A 14,558-nucleotide genomic window follows, 5' to 3' on the forward strand; every position below is an offset into this window, starting at 1 on the left:
TTTCACAACTACTTACTTACTTGAGTAGATTTAAAGTCGGTCAATTCTACTTCTACTTCAAGTAGTTTTAGGTTGCTTGTGGAAGAAGTACTTCTACTTGTACTTGAGTAGATTTTTTCGTCGCTACTTCTACTTCTACTTGAGTAGCTTTCTTGACTACTTTGACCACCTCTGATCATGAAACAGTTTACTAACATCCTCGGTTTGCATTCAAATATTTACTTTTATTTTATATTCTCCAATGTCAATTTCACCGTGAAATTGTGGCCTTCGGGCCGTTTGCTTACAATTACAAGCCCTGTCAAGCGCGATAGCTGTTTCGTTTTCGATGGCGGCTAACAGCTGATCGCTTGATCAGCCTATTCCTCAGTAAATTTTACGCAAAAATTCGGCGTTGGTCTGTTCGTATTAATTTTGACAGTGTACCATACCGAAAACGGTCATGAGGCTACTTCTCGATGATTTCATGTAACAGTGTACCAATTTTCGGCTTTCATCCACGTATTTATTCGGTAATATATTTTCCAAAGGCGATTTTGCAGCAGACATATAGACAGTTAGACACTATAGACCAGGGGTGGGCAAACTACGGCCCGCGGGCCGCATGCGGCCCGCCACGCCGTTTTGTGCGGCCCGCGAGAGTCTAAAGGAATTTTTTAAAATTTTGATAAAATGCGTACTAAAGATCGAATTAATGCAGCGACTTTTTCTTATTATATTTCACCATGATAATTCTAAGACAGTGGTTTTCAAACTGGTGGGCGCGCCCCCTTGGGGGCGTGAAAGCATCTGAAAGGGATACGAAGCTGAGCTCGACCGAAAAAAATTTTCGCGCTCCGCGCGATTTTCACCCAATTCATAGTTATTGCCATGTATTTAGTCTGAATTACATATTTAAAAATCTCTCATCCACAGTTGTAACCTTCCAAGCCATCAAACCACCCGTTAGGTTGGCTAGCATCATGGTTGCGTTTTGTGATATGACGACAAGGGGGCGCGAAATCTTTGACCATCATAAGGGGGCGGGGCGTGTCTTAAAAAGTTTGAGAACCACTGATCTAAGGTAAATACTTGATATCACAGCGGGATAGCTGCAACGAGATTGACATAATTTTGATCACCAGTGAGATTTCAGATTGTCCACTTCCTTTTTAATTATTTCAGTGATGTGCTTATAAAAAAAACGATTCGAGCGTGTCTTAGGTACATTCGTTGTCTGTATGCGTGGAATGGGGGTATTTATATTTTATCTACACATAGTAGAAGCGTGTTTGAAGCTAACATGGTTATGATGCTGTCAGCATTTTGTGTCCTGGAACTGAGCCCAAAGCGGAATTACTAAACCTATGAACAGATCACTGCTCACAGATTTATATTTCAATCCTATTCTAAGAATCGGGCCAACCGCCTTTTATCTCTATAGTTTTGACAAATTGGGTATTGAGGTCCGCCCGCCTATGAAATCTAGCCGTTATATGTTTCTGACGCGTGTACGATATCATCAACGCAATATTTGGCTTGTTTTAAATAAGCACATATATTGTCCCCATGTCCTCACTATATCATCATATATCAATATTGCGATTTGGTTTATAATCCCAATTTTATATAGTGCGGCCCGCGAATGAATTGAGATGTTGAATGCGGCCCGCGAGCTCAAAAGTTTGCCCACCCCTGCTATAGACCGTAAGCCGTATGTGTCGTGTGACAGTCTCCAGCCTCAAGGCCATAATCTCCTATGCTGTACCGGAACGGAAATCCCGAGGCTGTTATCTGTAGTTCCTCAGCAGGGCCGTAACTGCCGCACCCCAAACCCCCCAATCGGGGGGGGGCGAGCTCGAAGGGGGCCCAAAATTATTTCGTGAATTAGCATAAATTATAGAGTATTTTTTTTTTTTAAATTTAAGCAACTTTATCAAAAATTTTTCGCGCTGCGCGCGATTTCAACTTGCCAACTGTCTTGCATATTGGGTACTCTTCCCACAAGAAAAAAACGCAAGATTTATAGAAATGGACATATCAGCGTTGGCTATTACCTCGCCACGACGCACCAAGACATATAAAGTTTTAGGCCATGTAACATGCGACTGCAAGAAGTGTGCCAGAACGATCGGCAGCGAGAAAACCTTAGCCGAAAAGGACTGCCCTTATGCTGACCGAAAACTTCGTTGTATATACAAAATACATACATAGGCGCCAAATGACTGGCACCTAAATATTCCTGTCTTGGCAATCTGAACCTCACAAGACAAATACCAGCCCGCAGGGGAAAATTATATGCCAGTGAAGAAATACCAATTTGAAATCGTGTGATCTTTTAGTTTAGTAGGTTTGGGCGATTGTATATTTTTGATATGGCAAACAGGAGGTCACGAAATAACATCATGTAACGAAGTCATACCAGCGGGTCCACCTTCCCCAAGATGTTTAATTCTTATTTACGGGCTCTACATTTTCCAAGACAACACCTGACTTAGCTCTACCGGTAAATCTGATTACGTGAGCAACTGAGCATAGAGGACAAGAAATTGATAGCAATATATATGCAATTCCCGATCTTATTGACCGATTTTATCGTGAATTATCGAAAATTTTCGCGCTTCGCGCTGGCTTACTAAGCAGTACGTCTATAATTTCGTGGCAAAAGTGTACAACGTGGCGGCGGCCTGGCGGGTCGGTTTGTCACCGTATGGCAGCCCAAGACTCCAGTTTTTTGGGGCCTGACGAAGTGCTGTTTCGTTCCTGCCAACGGGTATACAATACACCCGGAGATGTTTATTTATTATTGAGGGGTCCTACCCTTTCAAACACACCTCACTCTGCTCTACCGGTAAATCTGATTACGTAAGCAGAGAAAGGATAAAAATTGATAGCAATATATATGCAATTCCCGGTCATATTGCCCGATTCAGTCATGAATTATAGAAATTTTTCGCGCTTCGCGCGTTTAGGCGATAAAAACTGATTCACCCAACGGACAGGTATAGTGCGAACATGAACCGTGTCGAATCTTTGTTCCGTACGCCGTTTACGCAGTTACCACACTTCAAGTCACAGCTCACCGGCAGACATCTCGCGGCACATACGTTAAAATCACTGTTGTCGGGAAGTTCGTGTTACCGTACCACCAAGGTACTTGTTTACGTTGGAAAACGCCATTGTGACGTCATCTTGATAAAAAGTCGCTTGCAGCCCTTGCCCCACCACCCGATATTGTCACGAGCCGCCACTGATGGGCATGACGCAATGTGCATGGCACAGTGTTTAATTCGATTATTCGATTCGTTCCAACGGAAAAATATTATATTTCGATAAACTTGAGCGATACCGGATGGACTGGTAACGGGTGCACCAACATCGAACGTCAAACCATTGGCCATTTGGTACAAATCGAATTTCTATAGATCACGTCGGTATATCCGCCCATATTGCTCTTACTGCAGTTACAGTTGAATAATAATCGAACATTCAAAGATTGAATTGAGCTGTATGGCTTAATGTTAACGAGTGCAGTGCCAGTGTTAAAACGCCGCATCAGAATTTTAATGCTGTACACAGCAATGGCACGGAGTAAAGTGCGTTCTAGTGCAACTATAGAGATAGTGCAACTATGATGTTATCGACGATTGACAAGTATTCATTATGTCGTCACAAGCCGGCACGGCGGCCCTATGTCTTCGTTACTGCATTTGATGTTACTGACGGCTGACAGACTCCAGATTACTATAGATAACTAACCTACCGGAAAATTAGTAATCTATATAGACCAGAGGTGGCCAACCTTTTCGGCTAAAGGGCCACATGAAATTGACGAACGAGTGCGCGGCCCACTAGCCGCTCCAGGCGCGTAAAATTTTCAAAGTTAATATTATTATTACTTGGCTATATTGCGGGTCGACTGTATACCGCCCGCTGGGCTCAGTTTGCAAGGACAGGACTATTCGGCTTCTGGACATATATCGATATCGAAGATTTCCGCTAATATACGATACGACAATCATTTTGTGCTTACATTTCATCGTCGACGATCTTTCTGCGAGCACAACGCGAATATAGGCCACTTTCTCTCGTAATTGCTAATAAACTATAGTTAGACTCAATCTGCTAAATCAGGCGTTTTTTAATTTTCAGGTGGGGGTAGGCTACAGAGAAAGAAATGGTGTGACAATTAAACACGCGAAGCGTGAAGAAAAATTTCACTACTATTTTAGTTTATTGTTATGCACGACGATTTACTAAAAATGTGACTGCTGGACCCTGGATCTGTCAATGCGTCGGAACTGATATTTTAGTCATCAACATCCCAAGTGTCGCGGTCATACTAATTATATTTTTAGTTGGCCTTGCAAGTTCACAATCTGAGCAATTCAATTTCGATAATATAACAGAATTTCGATAATATAATAGGAAAATAGCTGGCAGGCTACTCAAAACCTCGCGGGCTACATATGGCCCGCAGGCCGAGGGTTGCCCACCCCTGATATAGACTGACACCTTCGATAATTTTCAGAGCCGGAGCTGGAGCCGGAGCAGGGGTAATAATGCGGCTCCGGAGCTAATGTATGATAGAAGAGAGCTTCGGAGCCGGAGCTGGAGCAATGCAAATTTACGGCTGCTCCAAAGCCCTGCCTGAATAGTCTTCGAGTTGTAAAAAATCTATTACTGCAGGGGATGTCCTGTGATAGCAATGTACCATAAAATAACTTCATTTGGCTTCGGTACTCGCGTCGCCCTTTTCCTATTCATTGCTTACCCGCAATAGTAAGCGAGATACGCTTCCTAATTGACGTATACGACTACTATGCAGCAATTCTACAGTCAGTCCGTGTCGAGATAGCGTAGTGGTATAATCCACAGCTGCAACACCAATAGGTCGCGGGGTCGAGTTAGGGTTGTGTTTAAAACAAAAACAAAAACAAAACAAAAAAAGAGTTTTAAAACAAAGGCCATTGTTAAAAACATATTTCTGATTGTTTTTTCCTAAGCCAGGACGTCACGCACATTCAATTGTGACGTAATGGTGAATATATATTCACAATTGAAAATATAGGGTAAATATAGCTCTTTTGACGAAATAGGCTTCTAAACCCTGTCATATACGGACCAAAAATATCTTTCACCAGGACTACATCGTCTTACAGCATTTTTAGGGTCGGCGGTCAGTAGTTATGTAGATCGGTCGCATGACGCCATTGTTTCTTATGGGCCCGCTGGTGACCTGCCGCGAAACTCGTGTTGGTGACCCCACCCTTTTGACCCCCCCTTCCGCTGGTGACCTGCCATGTGTTCTTATGGGATCTCTGGTGACCCCACCCTTTCAGGTATAGGACTCGCTCATGACCTGCCGTGAAAACTCGTGTTGGTGACTCCACCCTTTTCGAGTCCCTATCGCTGATGACCTGCCGTATCGTCGGTGATACCACTCTTTCAGGTATACGCTGTGTCGATGACCTGTCTGATAACGTTACGGGTATAGGGATCTCTGGTGAGGTGGTGTTGAATATCAAGTATAGTAAACAGTGACGCCATTACTTAGCATGTATATTCAATATTATTATATATGACCGATTTGAGTTATTCCCAACGTTTACGGCGAGTGCGACTTCGATATATCGTTATTCTTATGGGTGCGGCGATGATTCGTACTTTCGTTGATAGAATGCTAGCGGCATGTCGTACTTTCACCAAAAAGGGTGTGAAATAGTTTGCTAAATCTAGGAATCAGTCGCTTGGTAATTAGTTTACCACAGAACCCACGTAGACGGCGATACCAACAATAGCCGCGTTCACAAACTAACACTCCGAAAAGGTGTGAAATATTGGCAAAATCCCGCGATCGCTCACAAGATAATACCTAAGACATAACCATCGCTCGCGACTCACTGTTACATACATGCCGATCGTTGACAATGTAATATTTTGGTAATTAGTTTACCACAGAACCCACGTAGACGGCGATACCAACAATAGCCGCGTTCACAAACTAACACTTCAAAAAGGTGCGAAATAGGTTGCAAATCCCACGATCACTCACGAGATAACACCTAAGACATAGCCAGCCCTCACCAACTTGTTGTTACATACATTCCAATCGCCACAATGTAATATTTTGATAATCGGTATGTCACAGGAACCGGATTTCACTGGTAAAATTTAATAAGTAACGAATAACAGAGCCGTCACAGACGATGATTCGAATACCGACAAATTCTCACTTATTTCTGATCCCACCCTAATCCTTTGCGAAGTTGACGCTTATTCGAAAAGGTGTGAAATAATTGTAAAACCCTACGTCGCTGACGGGATAATGCATCAGACATAGCGATCTAGTTATAGCATGGGTCGGAATCCATTCGCGGGATGTACTAGGTAAATTGAGATAATCCAAAACCGAATATTTTGACTTTGGTGTAGTGTGAATTGAAATAGGATTGACAAACATGACTATCAACTTTCCCACAGTCCCATATTGATATTATACGCACATTGATTCGAAACAAGTAATGGAACATTGCAACTCTATTCGCGATCCGACTTTTCGTTTGTCAAAGCGACATTTTTAACATCTTACCATACTCAAAAGAATTATTTACAACATTAACAAGTGTTCAAAATCTAGTTTTCACTTACTTGATTATGCCACTGCAACTCACAAATCTGAATTAATTCATTCTGGTTGTATTCATATGATCGGTCTTTTTTATTCAATTGTAAAGGTCGTTACTATTCTGAAGACAAAGTAAGCTATTTACTAATCGACACATAAATGACTTGACATAAACATATTATATTTTGAGTATACGAGATTTGAATGTCTGAACAATAACTGAGAAATAATTTATCACAATAAAATACGTATATTACAGCGTAAAAGATGTTTGAATGTCAGCAACTCTGTACGGTCATAGTTACTACCACTAATTTACCCGACCAACTCGTCATGATCATTCCTGAAATCAACACAAATATGACCACTGACTTGAGTTAACCACAAAACAGCATCAAGTTTTAAATCCACTTGTAGCTTACGGATTATTTGAATGCTGGTTATGTTTTGTTGTAATTGAGTTCACGGAAATAGTATTACGTCTCGACATCTGACCATCTTACCATATTCAAAGAATCAACCACGAAAACATTGTCAAGTAAATCCGTTAACCGACCAACTCAACAGTATCAATATGAAAAACAGCCAAACATACACGAATCCATACAAGCACTAAAACCCAAAATCCATAACAAGCCTGGTTGTATTCATATCCCTACACGTCTTTTTTATTCAACTTGAAAAGTCGTTACTATTCTGTAAGACAAAGAAATTACTATGCGGTATATTTTGTAAGATAAAAGTAATTACTTCTCGGTGCCCGCGACTTGAGATTAACATAATATGTTTGAGTATGCGAGATTTGAAAGTCTGCCCAACATGTTGAGAATTCATTTCTTACAATCGAACGCAGGTGTTATATTGAAAATTATCATGATGTAAACATAAGGATTGACACATTGATTTGACATATGTAATAGTTGATCATGACTTGACTATTAAATTATTTGTGTTAATTAGACCCGGCGTTGTGGTAAAGATTATTGTGACAGCAACAAACTTTTCAGTACCATTGTTATTAACATATTGAGCTGTAAACTATGTGTGTCTAAAATGTTCTCGATTGGAAAATTATTCAGCCTTGGTGCAAACCACACAGAGTATTGTGGATATCAGGAAATATTTTACAAATGTCTGCATTAAACAAGACTAAAGATGAAACAACAATTTCCTTTGTTGAACAATAACCGGGGCAATACTTTATTGTCGGTGAGAATTGAAACACTTTCGCGCATTACCTGGTGTCAAGATATCACACTAGGTGAATTGACATACCACCATTTGATTAATGCTTAATCCGTTCGCATCATTTCACACTCACTTTGATCATTACAAAAGTAAATTGGAATATGTTTGCTAGGCACCACCTATTCAACTATACTTGAGTAATACAGAAACCTCTCAGCATTAATAAAATCGAAATGTGCGCTACACTGAAATCTACAAAAATGTGTTTGTATTGCTGTTCGTAGTAGCGATATCGATTTGAACCTCCATCATCTAACCAAACTACTGAGAGTCGTTGTCAATTTACATGACGTTCACTGATTACATACTAGAACTATTTGTGCAGCGCACACGATCAGAGAAATTGGACATTTTTCCATTGCCATTCGTCAAAGTAAATGTCGTCACAATAATCAGTCACTAAAAGACCATATACTTGTATGTGATTGAATCGCCGACAATTAACTCGGTAAATCAAACCCCCTGAGAAATTTCACTCAGTCATTGGATAGGAAACAGCGTCGCTTAATTGGTGTGAGTCGTTTTTTCTAAATACTAATCATATCTGTCCAGCCAAGAACAATTTTCACTCACTTGCATGGGTAACGAAACCAGTGTCCAATATCAATACAAGATATTTTCGTCACACAAAAATAATCAACTTCACTCGATATTCCCATACTACGAAACTGTACAAAGGTTACATGCTTTTGTATGACATGGAATCAATACCGATCGAAGTAACCGTATTGGAGATAACTTTTAAACAAACACACTCTACGTGGTTAACATTCTCGTCGATTCTATTGTGATTAATGTATACTTCATGTGATCTGGATTCATTTCGATATGGCTAAACATTCAACCTCGACGGATACGAATTGTTACACACTCAAGTAATATCATACCAAATAGTTATTTACAAGACACAGAAATTTGTTTTGGTCGTTTCGACTTTATTACTGGAGATACTCATCACTTCGCTTAATACAATCTAGATTTAAACTCCATCGAACCTTTGGTGTCTATCGTTTTGCTGGATACGAATTATGTTAGTCTAAGAGTACACAATTTTCACTATCTTGGGTTATGAACTCAGTGTGTTAGCGATCATTCAATATTTTGTGGGATACGAATGATCATCGTCACAACTGTTACAAAAGTACGAAGGTTATTTACATCACACAAAGTAGTCGACCTTACTCGGCATTTTTGATGCTACAAAACTGAAGAATGATTGCCTACGCTTTCAAAGTAAAGAATGCCTAGTTATACTCTACAAACTGTTTTGACGTCGCAAGTGTTTTTGACATGAATGGACACGCATCTAAATATTCAAATAATCCAACACACGACTATAGCACTTACAGAAATATCATAGTTCTTGTAACAAAGTTGTATAAGTATAATGTTTATCGTAAGTCCTACATAGCCATGATATCCGTCCGAGTTTGACTTTTAGAAAACATTATACCGACATCTTTCAAAATTAAAACCGCGGTGACTGTTTCAGAGACCTACCAATGATATTGCAGTAATACAGTTACTTCCACAAAAGAGTATGTATTCGACTTACTTACCACAAATCTAACGCACAAAACAATTTACTTTACTAACGAGAAGCACCGAGCCTCACATCAAAACAACTAGAAAGTGGAACTATATTAAAAAACATCGCTAACCTTTGTGCACCAGCTGTAAATCACACAAGCAACATGTTTCAAGATTCTGGTTATTGAAAAACGTTAAAGTGTTTCTACACCAAGTCGTTATGTTGACGAAAGCGTATATTGTAATACCATGATCGATTTGCATTCGTTGGTCACAAACTGTCACTACTCTAAATAATTATTTTTCACTCAAACACAAAAGCATACTTGTCGCCAATCGTTTTCATCAAGCACGAGTTCAAGAAACCTGCTACGACATGAATTTTTGTTTTTATGTTGTGTAAATAGGTAATAATTAATTCAAGTAACACTATATCAACATCATCGAGTTGTGCGAATAGATTTACATGTGGTTTTAATCGAAGTACACAGCACGGTCTAATGTAGATTCATCTCTATTGTACAGCAACTCGGTAATCGAAATGCATTAACATTTAAACAACGATCTTGGTTCGTCACGCGAAAAATATCTTTACTGTCGCAACACTCTGATACTCTGCACAAGATGTGTAAATCCTTTTCACACTCATAATAATACACTAACGGGATACCGATGTCAAGCAACAACGTTTAACAACATCACTGACACTGAACATACGATACCTACCCAAGTAAAAATATCATTTTCACCAGGAGGTCAGTCGTTACTTGTGTACAATTACCATTTTCCCTTGGGAGTTTAGCGTTACCCGAGTAACAAAACCATTTTCACTTGGAAATATATGTTTTCCCTCAACAACAAACGTTTTTCACTTGGAAATATATTTTTTTCCTGGGTAACAAACCCCTTTTCACTTGGAAATATATTTTTGCCCTGGATAACAAACCTTTTTCACTTGGAAATATATTTTTTCTCTTGGTAACAAACCTTTTTTCACTTGGAAATATATTTTTTCTCTGGGTAACAAACCTTTTTCACTTGGGAATATATTTTTTCCCCGATCAACAAACCTTTTTCACTTGGAAATATATTTTTTCCCCGAGCAACAAACCATTTTCACTGAGCAACAAACCCTTTTCTCCCCAGGCAACAAACCCTTTTCGTTTGGAAAACTATCATTTACCTGAGTACCAGTACCATTTTCGTTTTGAAAACTGACAACTACACCGGTCAATTTGATATTTTTTGTATATTGTTACAACAGACAGTGACAAAATATACACCAACAACGACTCCGATACATTTGTGTAATCAAATATTCACTTGCTCTGATGCATCCCATCAAAATCATTGGTTACTCACATACAATAACAATGTGCTGTTGTACATCGACATGTATGTTTTCGGAATTGGCGAATAAAGGGGTTTCTGATATGTCCGTGATGTCTGGGTTCGTGCTTTGGATTTTCCAGAGTCAAAATGTCTGAATAAAACACCTCCTTGACGACGGTTGGTATGTGGATAACGGTGTTCGGAAAACGGTTGGATTTATGTCACCCATCGCGATAACAACTCCAGGTCGAGTTTTCCTCCCACATGTTTACTATATTGTGTCTTTATTGGTCAATGTATGTCTCGACATTCAGTTTGAAATCGGAAACCCTGATAAAGTACGTAACCGGATCCGGATATCAACTGTGAATCGATAAACCAATGAACAATATTCAAAGTAAACATGTTACACCCTGTGTTTCCACGAAAAAATACCATCCAGACATACGTCGCGCTTGTTTGCCCACACCAGTATACGCGCAAATGGAGGTGTGTGACATTGCATGCAATGTGTTGGTATACAAACATCGATCCACAGACATTATCATAGCCGGTAGTTTTGATGTAGATCGAATGTCACCCGATAACAATACCAATAAGCCACATTGCAATGAGTCCGCGCTATTACATCGATATTTCGGCACCGTTCACTGATTTACTCGATGGTGTTATCGTGTTGTAACATTACAAGATAGTTATGGCCCTATCTCCGGACGGATCACCCAGACCAATTGGATACATCGGTCAATGTGTTGTCGACACCGAAGTTTTCTGCTGCAGCGTTTGATCTAGGTGAACTATCGAAGTGGTGCTCGAAATGATTGCGATCAGTCTTTCAGTCACGATGCATGCATGTCGCTACTCCCACATAACGACTCCAGACAAATATCGTGAACAGTGATTATGCAAATCTCGGACTGATACTGTGATCCAATAAGGTGTGTTTCTGTGGAATGAAGACTGCAATCGTACACCACAATAGAACACTACCTCGCGATTTCACACGCAATCATAAAACACATCATCGTAAGGATTCAGTTCGTCCGGTGACATTTCGAAACGGTCATCGCCACAAGAGATCGGTATCATTTTGAAAAGACATCGTCACAAGGCTATTGACGTCGATTCTGTTGGTCATGTCAATCGGTTTCACAATCCGCCGTTTTTCAACTCCCCGCACTATAGTGTTACGACACAGACAAGAAGCGTCGGTGGAAATAATAAAACACGGAAAGCACACTTTGGTGTTATTTGACATGGATTTTACACCCGACGAACCTCACATTCGAGCGATGCATTGGAATGGTGCTTGTATTGTTGACGTCAAAGGAAAACAAATGTATCGATTTATTGGTTTCGTACATATCCAACAAAAACCAGGGTATGTGATTGTGCATGGTTCGCATACTTGACTGTGAACGCTCTATTGGTATATGCTGTATGGTTCACTTTCACCGTCGTGCGAATAACCCATGTTACGGTTCGATGTTTGTGTGTCTGTATGTCACGCTTCAGATCGACTCAGAGTCATTGCAATGTGGCTTATTGGTATTGTTATCGGGTGACATTCGATCTACATCAAAACTACCAGCTATGATAATGTCTGTGGATCGATGTTTGTATACCAACACATTGCATGCAATGTCACACACCTCCATTTGCGCGTATACTGGTGTGGGCAAACAAGCGCGACGTATGTCTGGATGGTATTTTTTCGTGGAAACACAGGGTGTAACATGTTTACTTTGAATATTGTTCATTGGTTTATCGATTCACAGTTGATATCCGGATCCGGTTACGTACTTTATCAGGGTTTCCGATTTCAAACTGAATGTCGAGACATACATTGACCAATAAAGACACAATATAGTAAACATGTGGGAGGAAAACTCGACCTGGAGTTGTTATCGCGATGGGTGACATAAATCCAACCGTTTTCCGAACACCGTTATCCACATACCAACCGTCGTCAAGGAGGTGTTTTATTCAGACATTTTGACTCTGGAAAATCCAAAGCACGAACCCAGACATCACGGACATATCAGAAACCCCTTTATTCGCCAATTCCGAAAACATGCATGTCGATGTACAACAGCACATTGTTATTGTATGTGAGTAACCAATGATTTTGATGGGATGCATCAGAGCAAGTGAATATTTGATTACACAAATGTATCGGAGTCGTTGTTGGTGTATATTTTGTCACTGTCTGTTGTAACAATATACAAAAAATATCAAATTGACCGGTGTAGTTGTCAGTTTTCAAAACGAAAATGGTACTGGTACTCAGGTAAATGATAGTTTTCCAAACGAAAAGGGTTTGTTGCCTGGGGAGAAAAGGGTTTGTTGCTCAGTGAAAATGGTTTGTTGCTCGGGGAAAAAATATATTTCCAAGTGAAAAAGGTTTGTTGATCGGGAAAAAAATATATTCCCAAGTGAAAAAAGGTTTGTTACCAAGAGAAAAAATATATTTCCAAGTGAAAAAGGTTTGTTATCCAGGGCAAAAATATATTTCCAAGTGAAAAGGGGTTTGTTACCCAGGGAAAAAATATATTTCCAAGTGAAAAACGTTTGTTGTTGAGGGAAAACATATATTTCCAAGTGAAAATGGTTTTGTTACTCGGGTAACGCTAAACTCCCAAGGGAAAATGGTAATTGTACACAAGTAACGACTGACCTCCTGGTGAAAATGATATTTTTACTTGGGTAGGTATCGTATGTTCAGTGTCAGTGATGTTGTTAAACGTTGTTGCTTGACATCGGTATCCCGTTAGTGTATTATTATGAGTGTGAAAAGGATTTACACATCTTGTGCAGAGTATCAGAGTGTTGCGACAGTAAAGATATTTTTCGCGTGACGAACCAAGATCGTTGTTTAAATGTTAATGCATTTCGATTACCGAGTTGCTGTACAATAGAGATGAATCTACATTAGACCGTGCTGTGTACTTCGATTAAAACCACATGTAAATCTATTCGCACAACTCGATGATGTTGATATAGTGTTACTTGAATTAATTATTACCTATTTACACAACATAAAAACAAAAATTCATGTCGTAGCAGGTTTCTTGAACTCGTGCTTGATGAAAACGATTGGCGACAAGTATGCTTTTGTGTTTGAGTGAAAAATAATTATTTAGAGTAGTGACAGTTTGTGACCAACGAATGCAAATCGATCATGGTATTACAATATACGCTTTCGTCAACATAACGACTTGGTGTAGAAACACTTTAACGTTTTTCAATAACCAGAATCTTGAAACATGTTGCTTGTGTGATTTACAGCTGGTGCACAAAGGTTAGCGATGTTTTTTAATATAGTTCCACTTTCTAGTTGTTTTGATGTGAGGCTCGGTGCTTCTCGTTAGTAAAGTAAATTGTTTTGTGCGTTAGATTTGTGGTAAGTAAGTCGAATACATACTCTTTTGTGGAAGTAACTGTATTACTGCAATATCATTGGTAGGTCTCTGAAACAGTCACCGCGGTTTTAATTTTGAAAGATGTCGGTATAATGTTTTCTAAAAGTCAAACTCGGACGGATATCATGGCTATGTAGGACTTACGATAAACATTATACTTATACAACTTTGTTACAAGAACTATGATATTTCTGTAAGTGCTATAGTCGTGTGTTGGATTATTTGAATATTTAGATGCGTGTCCATTCATGTCAAAAACACTTGCGACGTCAAAACAGTTTGTAGAGTATAACTAGGCATTCTTTACTTTGAAAGCGTAGGCAATCATTCTTCAGTTTTGTAGTATCAAAAATGCCGAGTAAGGTCGACTACTTTGTGTGATGTAAATAACCTTCGTACTTTTGTAACAGTTGTGACGA

Source organism: Botryllus schlosseri, chromosome 10 (genome assembly GCF_051294905.1).
Source record: "Botryllus schlosseri isolate E-star chromosome 10, Bs_hap1, whole genome shotgun sequence".
Taxonomy (NCBI): domain Eukaryota; kingdom Metazoa; phylum Chordata; class Ascidiacea; order Stolidobranchia; family Styelidae; genus Botryllus; species Botryllus schlosseri.